Source organism: Trichechus manatus, unplaced genomic scaffold, assembly GCF_000243295.1.
Source record: "Trichechus manatus latirostris isolate Lorelei unplaced genomic scaffold, TriManLat1.0 scaffold00125, whole genome shotgun sequence".
NCBI lineage: Eukaryota > Metazoa > Chordata > Mammalia > Sirenia > Trichechidae > Trichechus > Trichechus manatus.
In genome coordinates, this window is record NW_004444061.1 from 6,257,736 (window position 1) to 6,280,269 (window position 22,534).

Consider the following 22,534-nt stretch of genomic DNA (forward strand, 5'->3'; position numbering starts at 1 on the left):
CCAACCACCTGGAGTAAAGGAGAATGAAGAACACCAAAGACACAAGGAAAGTATTAGCCCAGAGACAGAATGGGCCACATAATCCAGAGACTTCATCAGCCTGAGACCAGAAGAACTAGATGGTGCCCGGCTACCACCAATGACCACACTGACAGGGAATCCCTGATGGAGCAGCAGAAAGATAGGGTGCAGAACTCAAATTCTAGTAAAAAGACCAGACTTATTGGTCTGACTGAGACTGGAGGTACCCCAGAAAGCATGGCCCCTGGATTCTTTATCAGCCCAGAACTAAAACAATTTCCGAGGCCAGCCCTTCAGACAGGGAGTGGACTGGACTGTGGGACATAAAGTGATACTCATGAAGAGTGTGCCTCTTAGCTCAAGTAGATACAAGAGCCCAAAGGGGCAGCTTCTGTCCAGAGGTGAGATGGGAACGCAGAGAGGGTTAGGAGCTGGTTTAATAGACATGGGGAATCAGGGGCAGAAAGGAGGAGTATGCTGTTGCAGAATGGGGTGAGCAATTAGGGTCACATAACAATGTATGTATAAAACTTTGTATGGGAGACTAACTTGAAATGTAAACTTCATTTAAACTACAACAATAAAAAAAAGAAAAAAAACCCTAATTCTTTGCTTTTAAAACGTGTCAAAGTAACGCTAAATGATGATGATTATCCCAATTACTAGCAGACTATAGTGAGTAATGTCTCGTTAGGAAATTGATTTTTAAAATACGATTAGCATCAGCTCTTGGAGATTTTCATGGCACAAGGAAGGATGGATTCTTCTTAAGGACAGGGAATGGCACACAAGATATTTTTCCTATATTGTGGTTATTCCATTTCCTTCAGTCAAATGTTTGTATCCAGAAAGCAAGCCATGAATGTTTAAAGGCAGCTGACTAGCATGAGATAAACTGATTCTAAGTAATGTTCCCTTGAGAAATATTTTGGGTAGAAAATTTCTCTTTGGATGACTTCCCCAAACCTGATTCTGTCTGCTAATGAAACTCCCATGACTTTTCCCTCTGACTGCCCAGTAAACATTGGTTCCGAGCTGTCCATGATCCAGGCCTATGCTGCATGTGCAGAGGTTTTGCTGTTTGTTCATTTGCAGCAGTGCTGGCTCTCCCAGTGGGCAGCCAATCGGTGGAGAAGAAGGGGCTAGCAACAAACGTTTTGGTTTAATTTTTTTTCAGCACAGTACATAGCAGAGCATCACACACAGGAAGATGCATATTAAATGTTCTTTGAAAAACCATTCCTGAAGCCAACTCTTCAGACAAAGATTAGACTGGACTATAAGACATAAAATGATACTCATGAAGAGTGTGCTTCTTAGCTCAAGAAGATACATGAGTCTAAATGGGCAGCTCCTGTCCGGAGGTGAGATGAGAAGGCAGAAAAGGACAGGAGCTGGTTGAATGGACACGGGACATCCCGGGTGGAAAGGAGGAGTGTGCTGTCAGAGTATGGGTAGTGCAACTAAGGTCACATGGCAGTGTATGTATAAAGTTTTGCATGAGAAACTAACTTGAACTGTCAACTTTCTTTTAAAGCACAGTAAAAAAAAAAAAAAAGTTCTTTGATAAAGGCAAGAATTGCTGCTAGCACAGTCTTCAAGCTCAGGATAGGTTGGCTTGTTTTTGTTTTTCCTAGGTAATGAGGAATGTAGACCTTGATTTTTTAAAAGTTCTTTAGCATTATAGAGGAGCCCTGATAGCACAGTGGTTAACTATCCGGCTGTGTCTTAGTCATCTAGTGCTGCTATAACAGAAATACCCCAAGTGGATGGTTTTAACGATGAGAAGTTTATTTCCTCACAGTCAAAGTAGGCTAAAAGTCCAAATTCAGGGCGTCAGCTCCAGGGGAAGGCTTTTTCTCTCTGTCGGCCTTCTTCTCTTTGGTGTTGCCCGGACTAGGAGCTTCTCTGCACAGGGACCCCGGTCCAAAGGACGCGCTCTGCTCCTGGCACTGCTTTCTTGATGGTATGATGTCCCCCTGTCTCACTGCTCACTTCTGTCTTTTGTATCTCAAGACATTGCCTCAGGATACAATCCAGTCTTGTAAACTGAGTCCTGCCTCACTAACACGACTGCCGCCCATCCTCCCTCATTAACATCATACAGGCAGGACTTACCACACATGGGAAAATCACACAATACCGGGAATCATGGCCCAGCCAAATTCATACACATATTTTTGGGGGGACATAATTCAATCCATGACAGGCTGTTAACCAAAAGGTCAGTGGTTTGAACCCACCAGCATCTCTGCAGGAGAAAGATGTGGCAGTCTGCTTCCATAAAGATTACAGCCTTGGTCTGAAGCCACTCCCAAAGTCTACTTTTCAGCCAAAGATGAGATGGGCCTATAAAACAAACACCACCACCTGTGAGGAACATGCTTCTTAGTTCAATCAAGTATATGAGACCAAATGGGCAACACCTGCCCAAAAGCAAAGACAAAAAGGGAGGAAAGGACAGGAAAACTGGACAGATGGACACAGAGAACCCAGGGTGGAAGGGGAAAGGGGGAGAGTGCGGACACATTGTAGGAATTGCAACCAGTGTCACAAAACAATTTGTGTATAAACTTCTGAGTGAAAAACTAATTTGCACTGTAAACTTTCACCTAAAACACAATAAAATTAAAAAAAAAAAGATAACAGCCTTGGACACCCTTTGGGTAAGTTCTACTTCATCCTGTGGGGTCATTATGAGTCGGAAATGACTCAGTGACAACAGGTTCTTTTGGTCTAGCATTATAAAGCAACCCAGAGGAAAAAAAAGTTATGATGGGCACAAAGGATCTGAGAATATTGTGAAGAAAAGGGAATGGGCTTTGGAATCAGATTTTCATTCATTCATTCAGTAAAAATATTTTATTGACCATCTGACTGACAAAAAGCCCTGCCATCTTGGAGCTTGCATTCTAGTAAACAAAATATGCTCCATATCAGCGGTAAGTGCTGTGGAGAAAAGTAAAGCAGGAAAGGAGTGAGGGAGAACAGTGGGTGGGAGTTAAATTTTAATAGGATGGTTAGGGAAGGCCTCACTGAGAAGGTGACATTTGAATAAATATATAGAAGAGGTGAGGAAGGAACCATGTGAATATTGGTGTAAGAATGTTCAGGCAGACAGAACAGCTAGTTCAAAGGTCCTGAAATGGGACCAGCAAGGAGCAGCATGTGGCTGGACAGGAGACTTAGGTTTCAACCATCTAATCACCTTGAGCCTCAGTTTCCTCTTCTGAAAAAGTAGAAATAAGAATGCCTAGATACCTTGCAGGATTATTGTGAAGAGCAAACGAAATAATAGAGCTACAGGACTAGTACAGTGCCAGCTATCCAGATAGATGCTTTAATTAAAGTAAAAAAGATATCCCATAGCCCTGATACTGCCTTTGTTTTTTCTTCTTGAACAATGTCAGGTTTAACAACTAAAATTGTAAGGTTCTCATAAAGAGTAAGTGCAATAATATGTGTAAAGTACTTAGTCCAGAGGCTGACACATGTTGGGCCCATAACAGATGGCAGTTCTCATTAGCATCAAGATGTTTCAATAAACTATTCATTAGTGTAGAGACGATAGCATTGGGAGAGCAACTCCGACAGGGCTAGGCAGAAAACAGGAGGTAGGTACAGAGCCCAAAGAAACCAGGAAATATAAGAACAATTGATGTGACAATACGAGAGAGGTCAGGATGAATTTCACTGAGGTTTTACTCAAGCCCAAGGCAGGCTTGGTAGGTAATCTGACTTATTTAAAGGGGCTGATGTCCGAGAGACACCAGATCAGAAGTAAAAAGTAGGTGAACTTGAGGACTGATACAAGGAGGGAAATACACCTTATAGGTATCACAAGCTTTTTGAATGGAATCATAAATGGACTTGGCCACAGATGGGCATAACTCGTCAAAAGAAACAGGCTAGGATGGAGAGAAGACACATTGATGTCAAGAAAATATCCACATATGAGAAAACACTTCACTGTTGAGTGGGAGTATAATGGAGAACATTTGGATAAGGATAAAAGTAGGCATGTAGCAAAAACGATACAGTTGTGGGAGGATACTAAAGACAGTTCCAACAGAAGTAGGAAATAGAAGTTGTATTCCTGAATCAGAGAACAAACGCTGGCCAAGCTATCCAGAAAATTGCTATATCCTGGGTTCAGTTAAGAACAATGCATCAAATAAATCCTTTAAATTTATTTCAAGGATATCATGGCAGTTAGTTTCAGGGATCATAAAAGTGAACAAATCTGGTTCCAGGTGTGACCTTGAACAAATTAACCTTTATAAACTTTGATTTCCTAGCAAATAAAATCAGGATGATAAATAAAGTTCTTATGAAGACAGTATATGAGAAATCTTTATAAAATGGTTAAACATTTTGCTGGAATTTTATCTTCTATTTAATATAGAAATCACAGGAGGAGCTGCTATTTTGAACTGAATTCTAAACAGCAAGGAAGAATCTGTGAACTGTGTTGGGAACTTAAGAAGAAAAGGGGGAAAAGAACAAAGAGATCACCTGCCAACAGTTCAAAGCTTTAGAGTCCTGAGTAAAGAGAGGGTGCAGAAGACCAAGTAAAGGCAGACAGGAGCCTGAGATTAGAATATTCCACCCCATTCCTCTAAGTTTTCACCAAAACACACTTGACAATAACATTGCTTCTCCTCTTTCAACCTCAGCAAGCAGAATGCCACACATTTCACATCTCTTGCAGATGTTCTCTTTCCTTTTTGACTTTCTATTTGACATTTTTGTGCAAACATTAATTTTTCTCTAAGTGATTCTGAAAGTGCTGAAATTGAAGTCAAGAGCACTCAAGCTCTCTCTTTAATTTCACTCCTCAACACATAGCTACCACCTTTTTCTCCATTTCTTTTCTTTCCTCTTCCTTTTCTTTCCTCTCCTCCCATGTTTCCCCATCCAAACTACTCCCAACCCCAAATTCTGAGTAGATAGATTGAAAGTGAGAGGGCTGAGAGGGCTGAAGTTTGGTGGATGAGGCCAAAGTTACTGGGAGTTGAGGGTACAGGGGACAACCATTGCAATCTCTCTGTTATCTACCCCCCTACCAATTTGTGGCAAACTTGTATCTATTCCCATCTTCAACCCTGACAACAGAATCCTGATTGGTTTGGTGCTGTAATCTGTCCATCCCTAGGCAATGAATCATAATTGGGCTCAGATTGGGCTCAACAAATCATTATAAACCTGCTCTGTTTCCCCAGCGTCATGGATTAAATTGTGTCTGCCAAAAATATGTGTCAACTTGGCTAGGCCATGATTCTCAGTATTGCCTGATTGTCCACCATTTTGTCATCTGATGTGATTTTCCTATGTGTTGTGAATCCTACCTCTATGATGTTAATGAGGCAGGATCAGAGGCAGTTATGTTAATGAGGCAAGACTCAATCTACAAGATTAGGTTGTATCTTAAATCAATCTCTTTTGAGATATTAAAGACAGAAGCGAGCAGAGAGACATGGGGACCTCACACCACTAAGAAACAAGAGCTAGGGGAATAGCGCATGAGTCCTTTGGACTTGGGGCCCTGTGCTGAGAAGCTCCTAGTCCAGGGGAAAACTGATGACTAGGACCTTCCCCCAGAGCCAACAGAGAGAGAAAGCCTTCCCCTGGAGCTGGCACACTGAATTTGGACTTCTAGCCTCCTAGACTGTAAGAGAATAAATTTCTCTTTGTTAAAGCCATCCGTTTGTGGTATTTCTGTTATAGCAGCACTAGAGAACTAAGACATCTAGCCTCCCTTGCTGTAGACATCACTCATACCTGCCATGTCCTTCCCTTCTTGGACATAACTTCCTTGAAGTTAGGTGTGGCTGTGTGGCTTGTTTTGACTAGTAAAATGCGAATTGAATTTTCACATGTCACTTCTGGGTAAAGGCATGTAAGAGCTGGTGCAGGATACTCCATGGCTTTCTTTCTTTCCCTGCCACAGTGATCTAAGCAAAATAACCTCGTCCCTATTCCACTGCCCCAGTTATCAATTGCTGTAAAATAAACACCACCCCAAAACTGGCTTAAAACCGCCACCATCTCATACTTCTATGGGTTGACTGGGCTCAGCTGAGAGGTTTTTTGCTGGTCTTGCTTGGGTTTTTTTTCCTGCAGGTGCAATAAGACTGTGGCCAGGCCTGCAATATCCAGTGGCTCACTTGCCTGCTACCTTGGCAGGGATGGCAGGAAGGCTGGCTCGTGTGGCCATCTCTCTTTCTCCATGTCATCTCAGGACTTCACCCTCTCCACCTTATCTCTCCATGTGGTATCTCTCGCAGCATAACTACATGGTGCCACAGGTCTCTGAAAAGCTCAAAAACAGACGCTGCTCGGCCTTCTTAAGACTTAGGTCCAGAATTGGTACAGCATCACTTCTGCTATATCCTCTTGGTTCAAAGTCACAGGATTAGCCCAGATTCAAGATTATGGAAAATAAATACCACTTCTTCATGTGGAGAGAATTTGAGGAATTTGAGGCCATTTTTAATCTACTACACTCACGTTTAACGTGAAAAAGTTCAATCTCTTTCATATAAACCTGGAGGTTCCCACATTTGGGGTATTGCTGGGGAAGATACATGTCCTAGCTATGAACTGTCAGGTCTCACCCCAACTCCCACTCTCAGATTCTTCTCAGTGGCATCTGGGCATTTTATTCCCAAATCTCCATTTCTTTCTGGTCTACTTCTTCCTCAACCAGGACCATAGCTGTACCTTCCTTCTCCAAGGTAGGCCTATCACAAGGGTGACAAGCTAAGGTGAAAGGATTGGGGAGTGAATGGAGAGGAAACCAAACATTGGACACCTTCTCCCCCATTTCTTCAGCCTTCACTCTCACAGGGAGTACCCTACTGGTCACAGTCCCTCTCCCTCAGCCCCGCTCTCCAGACACATTGTAGAGGATTGCCCTCACTCTCCAGTCTTCCTTTTCCCATTTCCTCTTCCACAAGTTCCAGATTCTACATTTAGCCATGAGGCCAGTAGTCATTTTACTTTAGAAAAATCTCCTTGCCTCAGCAGAAGGCACTTTGACTTTATCATGCTGAATACGTTTGCATCCTTGTCTCAACCTCACCCATTCCACCTTACTGGTCCTGAGCCTGTCTTCCATATCTAAAATGCCCATTAATGTGTGAAATGGAAATAACAAGGATTGATTTTTGTACTTTTAAAAATTAATATAACCTCTACTTTTATATTTTATAATTTTTATACATGGCCTCTCCTCTATTCTGCCAGAAGCATCTGCTTGCCTTTGGGAGGACTAGGATTATATCAGTAGGAATGCAAAGAGGAAGGGAAAATCAATACCCAGTTTTGACTTCCAGAGCTGTTTGAAGCTAAATACAGTAATGGTCTCAAAAGACAGTTTTTGTCTAGAGAGGGAATGATTTTCTAAATTCCTTGAGCTATCATTAACGTATCAAGAGCAGAACCAAGTGGGATAAAATGAAAGTATTATTCTGGGGAGATGAAATTTAGGGCAAGAAAAGTCCCTGCCACAGAGGGAGTGGAGGTTGAGGGGGGGAAGTGTTGAAAGCCCACTTCCTAACCCTGGGGGATTATGTAAAGAAGGGAGACAAAGTTATCATAAGCAGGTTGTGAAAGAGGCTGGGAGTGACTTGTCTCCAAAGTCCTGGAGGAGAAAGGTACACTGTCTTAGTCATCTAGTGCTGCTATAACACAAATACCACACAAGGGGATGACTTCAACAAACCGAAGTTTATTCTCTCACAGTCTAGGAGGCCAGAAGTCCAGATTTCAGGGTGTCAGCTCCAAGGGAAGGCTTTCTGTCTCTGTCGGCTCTGGGCGAAGGTCCTTATCATCAATCTACTCCTTGACTAGCAGCTTCTCAGGGCAGGGAACCTGGGTCCAAAGGACGTGCTGCTCTTCTGGCTTTTGTTTCTTGGTGGTATGAGGTTCCCCATGTCTCTCTGCTCACTTCTGTCTTCTATATCTCAAAAGAAATTGACTTAAGACACAACCTAATCTTGTCGATTGAGTTCTGCCTCACTAACATAATTGTCTCTAATCCTGCCTCATTAATGTCATAGAGGTAGGATTTACAACACATAGGAAAATCACATCACATAACAAAATGGTGGACAATCACACACTACGGGGAATCATGGCCTAGCCAAGTTGACAGGTATTTCTGGAGGACAAAATTCAATCCGTAACATGCACAAAATAAGTAAGAGGAGAGCAGAAAGCGAAGGGGCTTTTGTCCTTTCCTGAACTGGAACCCTTCAGGGAGACTGCCAAGGAGCCCTGTAGCTCAATGGTTAAGTGCTCAGCTGCTAACCGAAAGATTGGTGGTTCAAACTCACCAAGCAGCTCCGCAGGAGAAAGATCTTAGAAATCTGCTTCTGTAAAAACTGCAGCCTAGAAAATCCTATGGGGCAGCTCTACTCTGAAACATGGGGTCTCTATGAGTCGAAAATCAACTCAACTGCACTTAACAATAACAATGGAGACCGTAGTGCAGGATGGTACCCAGGTTCATGGGAGTGGATTGGGCAGGAGAAGGAGATGGCCAGAGAGATTCCTGTGGAAGAGCTCTTGGCTCTTCAGAGTCTGCGTAGGGCTTGTGAGGAATCTACCAGTTGCTGTCAAGTCAATTTCAGCTCACGGCTACCTTATGTGCATCAGAGTAGAACTGTGCTCCATGGGATTTTCAGTGGCTGATTTTTCGGAAGTAGATTGTCAGGCCTTTCTTCTGAGTGCCTCTGGGTGGACTTGAACCTCCAACTTTTTAGGTAGCAGCTGAGCTTGTTAACTGTTTGTACCACCTAGATTCCTGGGAGGAATCTAGACGTTCTCGAATGCCCTCAGGGGGTTCTTAAAGTAACTGAGATCAGGTCAAGGAACTCCCCAGAAGATGTCAATGTGTTTCAGGTGACACAAGGTGGGACTTCCAGTGAATGTGCAGCAACCAGCAATGGGTGAAGTGGAGCTGAACAGATCATGAGTTTCCCAGTTGCAGACTTCAGCAGCCACCAACATCAGGATGCTCAGAAGAAAAGAGGACCAACTCCACCTCAGTGGGCACCAGCCTGCACACACTCAAGGACAGGACCGGGTGCCCTGCAGTAGAGACAGCATAAGGACAGGCACCAGACCAGCCCTAGACCCACTTCCCCAATGCCATCAAGATGCAAGCCTTTCTCTATACCTAGATGCTATCATGGGGAAAAGGAGTAAGAAGATAAATTCAACTGTAATAAGGAGTTTAACTTTTAATTGATAGAATATTTACCCAACACAGAGTATTTAAAGTCAAATATATTATATGCCATTAATTAGAAAGGTTACTATGCTTCCCCTCACCCACTCCATCTCCACCACCTACCCTACAAGCATCCAGTGGGCTCAGAGCTCATGAGTAGGATTAGGTCTCTTATAGAAAATAGACATTGCGTGTTCTTATTAGACTGAGGTTTAGCTTGTGTTCAGTGTGAAGCTCCATTCCTTGTATATTCCTCAACAAATGAGCAGGATTCCTACGGAAACAAATTCTGGAGCTTCACCAGGATGCAGAAACAGCTGCAATTAATTTTTAAAGCAAAAATATTTTTCCCAGTTTATCAGAAACCACTATTCCTTCTCGACTCCCCTTTGCTCTGATGTTTTATTTAGAAGAACTCAGAACTGAGAAAATACAAAATGCAGACAGATTACTAACCAACTGCTAGCACCTACTTTCTGAAGAACTTGATTCTCAGGAGCTCCAGTCACCATGTGGTTTGCTGCCTTTTGAAGGGGTCATCTGAAGCTCCCGCTAAACACACTGTGTCCGTGACCCAGGTGTGCAGGGCTCCACCTCCCCAGCTGACCCACTTCTGTGATCTTTTCTAGGTTCCCATCTGTCCCAGCCTCTAGTAACTGTCCTGCTGAATTACAAAAAAATAGAATTCCTCTTAGTTTGAGATAAAGTTGGAATCTTTTCAAAAGTTATTTTTAGTAAGAAACTAAGAAATAAAATAAAACACCAAAGTATAGAAACCAAGGATTTTTCAGAGTAGAGGTTTATTGTAGCAAATTACAAAAAGATGCCTAGACGGAAGATTGCCTCAGATGCATAGCTTTTAAGGCATTCAGCCACGGTTTCCTTTTCTTCTTCTTCATCTTGCCAAGAGGGCTCTTGCCCCTGATTCAGAAATGCCTCCTATAATTCTCCTCTTTCTTTAGGTGGTGGTTCTTAACTAGGGGGCAAATTGCCCCCCAGGAGACATTTAGCAATGTCTGGAGGCATTTTTGGTTGCTACAACAGAGGGGGGGTTGCTTGCTACTGATGTGTAGTGGGTAGAGGCCAAGTTTGCTGCTAAACATCCTACAATGCACAAGACAGCCCCCACAACAAAGAATTGTTAGTTGTCATCAGGTGAACTCCAACTCATGGTGACCCCATGTACAACAGAACGAAACGTTGCCTGGGGTCTTGCATCGTCTTCATGATCGTTGGTATGTTTGCGTCCCTTGTTGCAGCTAGTACCTTCCAATTCAGGAGGGCTTATCATCCGGCACTACATCAGACAGTATTCTGATATGATTCACAGGGTTTTGATTCTGGCTAATTTCCAGAAGCAGATTGCCAGGCCTTTCTTCCTAGTCTGTCTTAGTATGGAAGCTCTGCTGAAACCTATCCACCATGGATGACCCTACTGGTATTTGAAATACTGATTCCATAGCTTCCAGATTTGTAGCAACACTCAAGCCACCACAGTACAACCAACAAACAGGTGGTGGAACAAAGAATTATCTGGTTCAAAATGCCAATAGTGCTGAGGTTGAGAAACCCTGCCTTAAAAAGAGGCATGTGGAACAACCCCTTTCCAAGAATCATATCCAATATAACAGTTAACTGCTATGATCAAAGGCTGGTTCTCACTGGGAAAGAGAAAGCATCACAGTTCTTTATTAATTAATTGACTAATCTGTCCAGTCATTCATCCATCAGATATTTATTGAGCACCTACTATACACATGACACTGCTAAGCAGTGAGCAAGACAGACAGCCGCTGCCCGTACAGAGCTTATAGACGAGTGCAAAATAAAGTCATTAAAAATAAAATTATACAATTATTTAATTGTAATTGTGATAAGTACCATAAATAAGAAATATGAGGTAATATAAAAACAGACTGTATAGGGAAAACCATCTCCTCCATAATCATGATGAATGTTCAAGGGAGTAAAATATAACACACAAATGCACCATATATTTAAATTTTTGCATGAAATTACATGGGGTTTCCAACTCTGAAGTTCACCTACCTCAGGTTAAGAACAGCTGCTCACAGGTATAACAATGAATAAGGAAGAGGAACAGGTGTGTGGGGAGAGGTGTTGTGTCCTGTTTTGGACATAATAAGTTTGAGGACATAATGAGTATGTGGCAGGATACTCAGGTTGTCTTAGTTATCTAGTACTGCTATAACAGAAATACCACAGGTGGATGGCTTTAACAAACAAATTTGTTCTCTCACAGTCTAGGAGGCTGGAAGTCTGAATTCAGGGTGCCAGCTCCTGGGGAAGGCTTTCTCTCTCTGTCCGTTCTAGGGGAAGGTTCTTGTCATCAGTCTTCCCCGGTCTAGGAGCTTCTCAGCACAGGGACCCCAGGTCCAAAGGATGTGCTCCACTCCCAGTGCTTCGTTCTTGGTGGCAGGAGGTCCCTGTCTTCTCTGCTGGATTCTCTCTTTCATATATCAATAGAGACTGACTCAAGATACAACCTAATCCTGTAGATTGAGTCCTGCATCATTAACATAACTGCCTGTAATCCTGCCTCGTTAACATCATAGAGTTTAGGATTTATAACACATAAGATAATCACATCAGATCACAAAATGGTGGACAACTGCACAATACTGAGAATCTTGACCTACCAAATTGACACACATTTTAGGGGGACACAATTCAATCCATAACACAGGTGGAGATGTCCAAGGAGCAGCTGACAATGTTTCCTGGTTTTGTATGATTTTATAAGAATGCTTAAATAGAGAGAAGCGGGTGAGTATGTATCAGTACAACGGGCCTCATGCCTAGAGTTGAGGTTTCTCTGTGTCTCCACTTAAAAATATGTTTTTTTCCAAGGCTTCAAACTGATTTGTTTTGATTCAAACCCCTGCTGAGATTTTGCATTTCTAATAACTTCCCTGCTGAGAATTTGCATTTCGACCGCAGATACTGCAACTCAAGGCTTGAATTTTTTCTTCAATTCTTTCAGCTTGAGAAATGCTGAGTGTGTTCTTCCCTTTTGGTTTTCTATCTCCAGGTCTTTGCACATGTCATCATAATACTTTACTTTGTCTTCTTGAGCCACCCTTTGAAATCTTCTGTTCAGCTCTTTTACTTCATCATTTTTTCCTTTTGCTTTAGCTACTTGACGTTCAACAGCAAGTTTCATAGACTCTTCTGGCATCCATTTAGGTCTTTTCTTTCACACTTGTCTTTTCAATGACCTCTTGCTTTCTTCATGCATGATGTCCTTCCACAACTCGTCTGGTCTTCGGTCATTAGTGTTCAACATGTCAAATATATTCTTGAGATGGTTTATAAATTCAGGTGGGATATACTCAAGGTCGTACTTTGGCTCCTGTGGACTTGTTCTAATATTCTTCAGTTTCAACTAGAACTTACATATGAGTAATTGATGGTCTGATCTGCAGTGGGCTCCTGCCCTGGTTCTGACTGATGATATTGAGCTCTTCTGTCTTCTCTTTCCACACGTTGTCAATTTGATTCCTGTGTATTCCATCTGGCGAGGTCCATGTGTAGAGTTGCCATTTATGTTGGTGAAAAAAATGTATTTGCAACAAAGAAGTCGTTGGTCTTGCAAAATTGAGTCATGCAATCTACGGCATTGTTTCTTTCACCAAAGCCATATTTTCCAACTCTCGATCCTTTGTCCTTGTTTCCAACTTTCGCATTCCACTCACCAGTAATTATCAGTGCATCCTGATAGCATGTTTGATCAATTTCAGACTGCAGAAGCTGGTAAAAATCTTCAATTTCTTCATCTTTGGGCTTAGCGGTTGGTGCACAAATTTGAATAATAGTCCTATTAACTGGTCTTCCTTGTAGGCATATGGGTATTATCCTATCACTGACAGTGTGGTACTTCAGGATAGATTTTGAAGTGTTCTTTTTGATGATGAATGCAGCACCATTCCTCTTCAAGTTGTCGTTCCAGGCATAGTAGACCATATGATTGTCCTATTCAAAATGACCAATACCAGTCCATTTCAGCTCACTAATGCCTAGGATATCAAACTTTATGCATTCCATTTTATTTTTTGATGATTTCCAATTTTCCTAGATTCATACTTCATACATTCCATGTTCCAATTATTAATGAATGTTTGCAGCTGCTTCTTCTCATTTTGAGTCAGGCCACATCCATCAGCAAATGAAGGTCCTGAAAGCTTGACTCTATCCATGTCATTAAGGTTGACTCTACTTTGAGGAGGCGGCTCTTCCTCAGTTGTATTTTGAGTGCCTTCCAACATGAGGGGCTCATCTTCCAGCACTGTATCAGATAATATTCAGCTACTATTCATAAGGTTTTCACTGGCTAATTCTTTTCAGAAGTAGACTGCCGGGTCCTTCTTCCTGGTCTGTCTTAGTCTGAAAGCTCAGCTGAAACCTGTCTACCATGGGTGATCCTGCTGGTATTTGAATACCGGTGGCATAGCTTCCAGTATCACAGCAGCACACAAGCCCCCACAGTACGACAAACTGACAGACACATCAAAAGATGATGGAAGGAATACACAGAGTCACTACACCAAAAAGAATTGGTCGAAGTTCAACCATTTCAGGAGGTAACATATGATCAGGAACCAGTGGTACTGAAGAAAGAAGTCCAAGCTGCACTGCAGGCATTGGCGAGAAACAAGGCTCGTGGAACTGACAGAATATCAACTGAAATGTTTCAACAAACGGATGCAGTGCTGGAAGTGCTCGCTCGTCTATGCCAAGAAATTTGAAAGACAGCTACCTGGCCAACTGACTGGAAGAGATCCATATTTATGCCTATTCCCAAGAAAAGTGATCAACCGAATGCGGAAATTATCAAACAATATCATTAATATCACATGCAAGCAAAATTTTGCTGAAGATCATTCAAAAGTGGCTGCAGCAGTATATCGACAGGGAACTGCCAGAAATTTAAGCCAGATTTAGAAGAGGATATGGAACCAGGGATATCGTTGCTGACGTCAGATGGATCCTGGCTGAAAGCAGAGAATACCAGAGAGATGTTTACCTGTGTTTTATTGACTATGCTAAGGCATTCGACTGTGTGGATCATAACAAATTATGGATAACATTGCGGAGAATGGGAATTCCAGAACACTTAATTGTGCTCATGAGGAATCTGTACATGGATCAAGAGGCACTTGTTCAAACAGAACAAGGGGATACTGCATGGTTTAAAGTCAGGAAAGGTGTGCCTCAGGGTTGTATCCTTTTACGATACCTATTCAATCTGTATGCTAAGCAAATAATCTGAGAATCCGGACTATATGCAGAAGAATGAGGCATTAGGATTGGAGGAAGACTCATTAACAACCTGCCACATGCAGATGACACAGCCTTCCTTGCTGAAAGTGAAGAGAACTTGAAGCACTTACTGATGAGATCAAAGACCACAGCCTTCAGTATGGATTACACCTCAACATAAAGGAAACAAAAATTCTCACAACTGGATCAATAAGCAACATCATGATAAATGGAGAAAAGATTGATGTTATCAAGGATTTCATTTTACTTGGATGCACAATCAACACCCATGGAAGCAGCAGTCAAGAAATCAAAAGACGCATTGCATTGGGCAGATCTGCTGCAAAAGACCTCTTTAAAGTGTTCAAAAGCAAAGATGTCACCGTGAGGGCTAAGGTGCGCTTGACCCAAGGCATGGTGTTTTCAATCGCCTTGTATGCATGCAAAAACTAGACAATGAATAAGGAAGACTGAACTAGAATTGACGCCTTTGAATTGTGGTGTTGGCGAAGAATATTGAATATACCATGGACTGCCAAAAGAACGAACAGGTCTGTCTTGGAAGAAGTGCAGCTGGAGTGCTCCTTAGAAGCAAGGATGGCGAGACTATGTCTCACATACTTTGGAGATGTTATCAGGAGGAATCATTCCCTGGAGAAGGACATCATGCTTGGGGAAAATAGAGGGTCAGCGAAGGAGAGGAAGACCCTCAATGAGATGGATTGACACGGTAGTTGCAACAATGGGCTCAAGCATAGCAACAATTGTGAGAACAGTGCGGGACTGGGCAGTGTTTCCCTCTGTAGTGCATAGGGTAGCTATGAGTCGGAACCGAGTCAAAGGCACCTACCTAACAACAACAACAACACCCCTGGTATACTGAATCAGAATTTACATTTTAACAAGATTCGCAGGTGACTCTCAGGTATAACTTTCTGGGAACTTGTTAGAAATGCAAATTATCAGCAGGGGTTCAAACTTGAACAAACCTGTTTGAAGACGTAGTTTTTTCCTCAGAAAAATGTTCATCGTAGAAACTTTTCCTGTGTTTCTGCCTATTTAAAATAGGACCCCCCTTGGCATTTTTTAGATCTTTGTCATAGTCACTGCCTATAGCAGAGCCTGGTTAAAGAAAAGGTCAGCCAGGTGGCATCTGGGGGCCTGTCTTTGAGGAAGGGCTGAAATATTTATATGTTGTTAAAGAAATATTTGAGAAACTAAACCCACTTTCTGTCCCCTGCCCCATCTCCCTCAAGAGGCTTGCTAAACTACCTTCTGAGGAAGTTGAATCTGTGAGCTACACTGTTTGTTGGACATAAAGTTTGGGGGGTTGTAGGAGGCTGAAAAATAGCACCCCAAAACACATCTTCACCTAGTCCCTGAAACCTGTAAATGTTACCTGACAGGGCAAAAGGGTCTTTGCAGGCGTGAATAAGTTAAGGATCTTGTAATGGGGAAATTTTCATGGATTACCCAGTGAACCCTAAATGCCATCACATATATCCTTGTAAGAGGGAGCCAGAGGGAGATTTGACACAGACAGAAGAGGAGGAGGCAATGTGACCCTGGAGGCAGAGACTGGAATGATGTGGCCACAAGCCAAAGAGAAACTGGTTGAAGCAAAGGAGACTGTCCTCTAGAGCCTCTGGGAGGTGTGGAGGCCCTGCTGACAGATTGATTTCAGCCCACTGATACTGATTTCACACTTCTGGCTTCCAGAGCTGTGAGAGAACAGACTTCTGCTGTTTTAAGGCATCCCTTTTGTGGTGATTTGTTACAGCGGCCAAGTGTTAGCGTAGAATTGCTCCATAGGGTTTCCTTGGTTACAATTTTTATGGAAGCAGATCACCAGGCCTTTCTTCTACCATGCTGCTAAACCCATAAAAACCAAACCCATTGCTGTCAAATCAATTCCAACTCATAGCGACCCTATAGGACAGAGTAGAAATGCCCCATACGGTTTCCAAGGAGTGGCTAGTGGATTCAAACTGCTGAACTTTTTTTTAAAAAAATTTTTTTTATTGTACTTTAGATGAAGATTTACGGAACAAATAGTTTCTCATTAAACAGTTAGTACACATATTGTTTTATGACAATGGTTAACAACCCCACGACATGTCAATACTCTCTCTTCTCAACCTTGGGTTCCCTATTACCAGCTTTCCTGTCCCCTCCTGCCTTCTAGTCCTTGTCCCTGGACTGTTGTGCCCCATTAGTCTCATTTTGTTTTATGGGGCTGTCTGATCTTTGGCTGAACGGTGAACCTTGGGAGTGACTTCATTACTGAGCTAAAAGGGTATCCGGGGGCCCTACTTTCGGGGTTTCTCCAGTCTCTGTCAGACAGTCTGGTCTGTTTTTGTGAGTTAGAATTTCATTCTACATTTTTTCTCCAGCTCTGCCCAGAACGCTCTGTTGTGATCCCTGTCAGAGCAGTCAGTGGTGGTAGCCGGGCACCATCTAGTTGTACTGGACTCAGTCTGGTGGAGGCCGTGGTAGTTGCGGTCCATTAGTCCTTTGGACTAATCTTTTCCTTGTATCTTGTTTTCTTCATTCTCTCTTACTCTCGAAGGGGTGAGACCAGTGGAGTATCTTAGATGGCTGCTCACAGGCTTTTAAGACCCCAGATGCTACTCACCAAGGTAGAATGTAGAACATTTTCTTTATAAACTGTGTTATGCCAGTTGAGCTAGGCATTCCTCAAGACCATGGTGCCCACAGCCCTCTGCCCAGCAATTCGGTCCCTTAGGGAGTTTGGATGTGTCTGTGGAGCTTCCATGACCTTGCCTTGTACAAGTTGTGCTGGCTTCCCCAGTATTGTGTACTGTCTTATCCGTCACCAAAGTTACCACTTATCTATTGTTTATTTAGTATTGCCCCCCACCCCTCCCATCCCTCGTAACCATCAGAGATTGTTTCCTTTTGCGTGTAAACCTTTACATGAGTCAAACTGCTGACATGTTGGTTAACAGCCATAGTGTGCCACCAGGGCTCCACCCCTCTGCTAGGTGGGTTCAAAATGCCAACTTTTGGGTTGACAGTTGAGCACAAACCATTTGCACCACCCAGGGACCTCAGGAAACTAATACAGGGGCTAAACTAGACAATAGAGGAGAGAATGAGCTCTGCAGTCCTCCTTCCCTATCCTTTTCCAGCAAGCAGTCGATATCTCTTCTAAATTCATTAAGTGAATACATATTTGAAGAACAGTGGTTTGAAGGGTGCTAAATTATTAGCTTGCCCATGCTGCTGTCTAGATCAGAACCTGCCTATTTGTCTCAGATTTTTTTAATATTCAATATCAGTTTATTAATATATTTTGATAATTATAGTATTGCTATTCACAGAATGTAACTAAATTTAGTTTCTGTTATTGAGAAGTAGGAATTTTTAATCTTCTGGAGCAATGCACCAGTCTATTTATATGAAACTCGGAGGTGACAGTGTAGCCTGTGGCCCAGAGAATAGATGAAGCTACTGATCTTCTAGTATTTTCACTGGAAGCAGGCTGTGCAGATACATGATAGCGCATCTTCAGCTTCCTTTCTGGGTAGCAGCATTCATTTCCACCAAGCTGTGTTGAAAATGCTCAAAAGCAAAAAAGGTTTGTTTCAGAGAGATATGTATATACATATTTGTCTCAGATATTTGATAAAGATTTCCGGCTTCCTTTCCATTTCAACCCCAAATATTTCTTTTCTCAATCCAAGTAAATGTTCTTCTCTCACATGACACTTGCATCCTAAAGCTCGACTGTCCTATACAGACTAACTGATTTTGATTTACTAGTTCAAAATTCTATTTTCCTTGTTACTATGTTTTGCATCCTTTCCCCTCAGCTTATATTCCCTGCCTCCAAATAATCATTAATTGTTCTGGGAGGGAAAAAAAAACCTCAACTCTCCCTCACCCCCACTCAGTGAGTCAGTCCCTTTTTTTTCTTTCTCTCTCTTTCCTTTCCTCCTCCCCTTCCTACCTTCCCCTACTGTATTTGATCTTAAAATAGAAGCTACATACAATAAACAGCTTCTGCTTTCTTTTCTTGTTATTTCCTGTGGTGATAAGTAGCTGTAAGGCTACTTGCCCCTACATGTTTGAAGCCACCCACACCCTCTGAAGCACACTCCCCAGCAGCTGACATCTCAGCACAATTAAATGAAAGTCACAAATGCTTCCGTCATTAGTTCCACAAATCCACTAGGAAAATGGGTGTGTAGGATGTAAGAAGAAAAGGGAAGTGATATTTCGTGACTGGAAGTTTTACAGGGTGAGGAAGAAGACAGGAAGTAAATTGGGTCAGATGGTTATTTTATTTTAAAATAAGGGAGACACTGGGAACTGAAAGCAAATCTATACCAGAAAATTTGAAAAATCGAAGCAAGCCATGTGAAGTCCTTTCTCATGAAGACCTCCTAGTCCTTCGGGGAGAAATGGTGTAGCAAGGAATCAGACTGAGGACTGCCAAAAGATGGGGTGGCAGGATCCGAGGTGAGAATTCATAATGCATAGGGCAGCAAACTACTGCCCACAGGTCAAATCTGGTTTGCTTCCTGCTTTTGTAAATAAAGTTTTACTGCAACACGGTTGCTGTTAGTTGCTGCGTTGTTGACTCCGACTCATGGTGACCCATGTGTGCAGAGTAGAACTGCTCTGCAGGATTTCCAAGGCTGTGACCTTTCACAAGCAGATCTCCAGGCCCATCTTCCAAGGAGCCTCTGGGTGGGTTTGAACTGCCAACCTTTCTGTTAGTAGTCCAGGGCTTAGCCATTTGCACTACTCAGGGACTCTTATTGGAACATAGCCACATCCAATTGTTTACCTGTTGTCTATGGCTGCTTTTGCACAACAATGGCAAAGCTGAGTTGTTGTAACAGAGACCATCTGGCATGTAAACCTAAAGTATTTACTATCTGGCCTTTTACAGAAAAAGAGTTTGACCTGTCATAATGAAACTGTAGCATCAGTATTGGGTATAGCAGATGAACTCTAGCAATGGGAAAACGGCATAGATTACCAAGAAAAAGAGTGTTAGCCGGGCAGCTTTGGGGCCTTGGAGATGGTTATGAATATCACCCTATTGAATGTGGCCCTAGGAGACCGCTGATTACATAAACATCCAGTCAGTTTTGACATACATTTTTTACATTTTAAGGAATATTGTAAATCCACAGATCATCCTGAACTTTAATTTTAGAACTTGTTTTTTAAGTTCTTTCCTCTCTGAACTTTGTGTCACTCACAGTTTTATGGTCTACGTGTAGAAAGTGTAGGAGACTTATGCTATTGTGGTAAAGTGAATAAAAGACAGGCAGTAAGAAGAGCAGGAGAAGCTTAGGACCAGGAAAATTGGTTCCTGCAACCTCTATTGTTGAAGCATGGTATTGTGGGGCTGTCGGGTAGCAGCAAGAACCGAATCCAGTGATGTCCTTTCAAGTCTGCAGGAATCTCTTTTGTCAGAATATTACTTTTATTTTTTTGCCTGTCGCTTGAGAAAAAGGAGGTGTTTCTGTACTCTGTGAGTCTTGTCTTGTCTTTTGTTTCATCCTCTTTACCACACTAACATTTCGCAGACAGAACTCTGGGGAGAAAGGTGTGCAGCCCATATTTCTCTTAGCATTTCTGTTTTCTGCCTTCAAAATATTCGCAAGCAAGGGAGCAAAGTCAATTTGGCAGTCTTTTGGAAGAACGTCGGAGTAGATATGGCAGGGTTTTTTTTTGTATGTTTTCTTTTTTATTTATTTATATTGTACTTTAGATGAAGGTTTACAGAACAAATAGTTTCTCGTTAAACAATACACATATTGTTTTATGACAATGGTTAACAACCCCACGACATGTCAACACTGTCCCTTCTCAACCTTGGGTTCCCTATTACCAGCTTTCCTGTCCCCTCCTGCCTTCTAGTCCTTGTCCCTGGACTGTTGTGCCCCATTAGTCTCATTTTGTTTTATGGGGCTGTCTGATCTTTGGCTGAACGGTGAACCTTGGGAGTGACTTCATTACTGAGCTGAAAGGGTATCCGGGGGCCGTACTCTCAGGGTTTCTCCAGTCTCTGTCGGGCCAGTAAGTATGGTGTTTTTTGGTGAGTTAGAATTTTGTTCTACATTCTTCTCCAGCTCTGTCCGGGACCCTCTGCTGTGATTCCTGTCAGAGCAGTCAGTGGTGGTAGCTGGGCACCATCTAGTTGTACTGGACTCAGTCTGGTGGAGGCCGTGGTAGTTGTGGTTAATTAGTCCTCTGGACTAATCTTTTCCTTGTATCTTGTTTTCTTCATTCTCCCTTTCTCCTGAAGGGGTGAGACCAGTGGAGTATCTTAGACGGCCGCTCACAAGCTTTTAACAGTCCAGGCGCTACTCACCAAGGTAGAATGTAGAACATTTTCTTTTTAAACTGTGTTATGCCAATTGACCTACATATTCCCTGACACCATAGTCCCCACAGCCCTCCGCCCAGCAATCCGGTCCCACAGGGAGTTTGGATGCGTCAACGGAGCTTCCATAACCAATCCTTGTACACGCTGTGCTGGCTTCCCCAGTATTGTGTACTTTCTTACCCTTCACCAAAGTTGTCACTTATCTGTTGTCTATTTAGTATTTCCCTCCCACACCCTCATCCCTCATAACCAACAGATTGTTTCTTTTTGTGTGTAAACTTTTTCGTGAGTTTTCACAGTAGAGGTCTCATACAATATTTGTCCTTTTATGATTGACTTATTTCACTCAGCATAGTTTCCTCCAGTTTCATCCATGTTATGAGATGCTTCACAGATTCATCATTGTTCTTTATTGTTGCATAGTACTCCATTGTGTGTATGTACCATACTTTGTTTATCCATTCATCTGTTGATGGCCATCTAGGTTGTTTCCATCTTTTTGCTATTGTGAACAATGCTGTAACAAACATGGGTGTGCATATGTCTATTTGTGTGACGGCTCTTATTTCTCTAGGATATATTCCTAGGCATGGGATTGCTGCATCATATGGTATTTCTATTTCTAGCTTTCTAAGGAAGCGCCATATCATTTTCCAAAATGGTTATATGATTTTGCATTCCCACCAGCAGTGCATAAGAGTTCTGATCTCCCTACAGCCTCTCCAACATTTGTTATTTCCAGTGTTTTTGATTCATGCCAGTAATGCCGGGGTGAGATGGTATCTCACTGTAGTTTTATTTTGCATTTCTCTAATGGCTAGTGATCGAGAGCATTTCCTCATGTGTCTGTTGGCTGCTTGAATGTCTTCTTTGGTGAAGTGTCTGTTCATTTCCTCTGCCCATTTTTTAATTGGATTATTTGTCTTTTTGTTGTAGAGGTGTTGGATTTTCTTGTAGATTATAGAGATTAGACCTTTGTCTGACCTGTAATGTCCAAAAATTTTTTCCCAGTCTGTAGGTTCTCTTCTTATTCTTTTGGTGAAGACTTTTGATGAGCTTAAGTGTTTAATTTTTAGAAGATCCCAGTAATTTAGCTTATCTTCTGGAGTTTGTGTGTTGTTGGTAATGGTTTGTATCCTGTTAATGCTGTGTCTTAGGGCCTCTAGCATTGATCCTAGTTTTTCTTCTGTGAACTTTATAGTTTTGGGCTTTATATTTAGGTCTTTGATCCACTTTGAATTAGTTTTTGTGTATGGTGTGAGGTATGGGTCCTGTTTCATTTTTTGCAGATGGACATCCAGTTTTGCCAGCACCATTTGTTAAAAAGACTGTTCCCCATTTGATGGGCATTGGGAACTTGTTGAAGATCAGGTGACCGTAGGTGGATGGATTAACATCTGAGTTCTCAATTCTGTTCCATTGGTCAATGTATCTGTTGTGTACCAGTACCAGGATGTTTTGACTACCGTTGCTGTATGGTATGCTCTTAGGTCAGGTAGAGCGAGTCCTCCTACTTTATTCTTCTTCTTCAATAGTGCTTTACTTATCTGAGGCTTCTTCCCTTTCCATATAAAGTTAATGATTAGCTTTTCCATCTCTTTAAAGAATGTTGTTGGTATTTGGAT